Genomic DNA, 1123 nt, shown 5'->3' on the forward strand with positions numbered 1-1123 from the left:
TATCTTTTGCCTCTTTTCTGAAGAAAATTCAAGGTGTATGCTTTCCCACTTGGAATTTATTTGGGTTACTAATCTTTTTTTTTTTGAGTTTAAATGCGTTTTGTTTTTAGACAACTTAAGTGATGCGTTTTCTCAAAAACAATGCCTCCGATCCAAATAAATCAACGTTCAAAACAAATGAAGAGCTCGAGATGACATCAGTCCCATCTGTCTAAGTCCTGCCCTTGTGTGGATGAAAAGCAGTGGCCAGCCAGTTATGACGACAGGTGATTGATCCAAAGTAACTGCCAACATTGGTAACATTTTTCCATCTCTAAACCATCCTTAAAGAAAATCATATATGGGGTTACACCATCCTCACGGTAGTCCAGCAGAGCAACCATGCCATTTGCATTCATGTTTTCACCAATAAAGAACTGCTAGTTTTTGAAATTAGCAAGGATGTGCTTGATTTGTTCTGCAGCCCCTGTCATAAAAGGTTTTACTCTTTCTGGTCTCCCTTTGATTGACTTCATGTAATCTTTGATGTACTTCTTGGAGGCTTCTTCTGTGAGGCTGGTTTCCTGCAAGTGATGGTTCATGACAATACCGACACCAGCGATTAATGTGCTTTCGGGCCCTTCGCCCTCGGGGCCTTCCGCGGAGGCATCTCCACCAATGAGCGAGTCATCAATGTTACCCTCTGTCCTACTGACCATCTTCCCCTCCACCTCCAGACACAGCCCGTCCGCGACCTCCCGGATCTTGTAGATGTCGGAGAATATCATGCTAATGAGGTCCCGGTAGATGATCATGATGGCGACTGGAGGGAGGCGACAGCAGCGCTGGCTTAGCAGGAGCCCGGAGCTCAGAGCGAGCGCAGTGCGGCCAGAGGGGCGCTGGAGGGGAGAGGCGGGGGCAGGCAGAAAAGCTACCGATTTTTTTCAATAAATAATGATTAGAGAATTCCCTGGCAGTCTGGTGGTTAAGACTCCATGCTGCCAGTGGAGGGGGCACTGGTTTGATCCCTGGTTGGGGAACTAAGATCCCACATGTGCTGTGCTCCCCCCCCCCAAAAATTGTTTTTAATTTAAAAATTTTAATAAATAGATAGCCATGAGATGTCCACTACTATATTGGACAT

General features: G+C 45.9%; 1 pseudogene; it reads right to left on the reverse strand.

The window, feature by feature from the left end:
• Positions 1–229: 229 nt before the first annotated feature.
• Positions 230–899, reverse strand: LOC122705091 (annotated as a pseudogene).
• Between the last annotated feature and the right edge of the window lie 224 nt (positions 900–1123).

Source organism: Cervus elaphus, chromosome 12, assembly GCF_910594005.1.
Source record: "Cervus elaphus chromosome 12, mCerEla1.1, whole genome shotgun sequence".
Taxonomy (NCBI): Eukaryota; Metazoa; Chordata; class Mammalia; order Artiodactyla; family Cervidae; genus Cervus; species Cervus elaphus.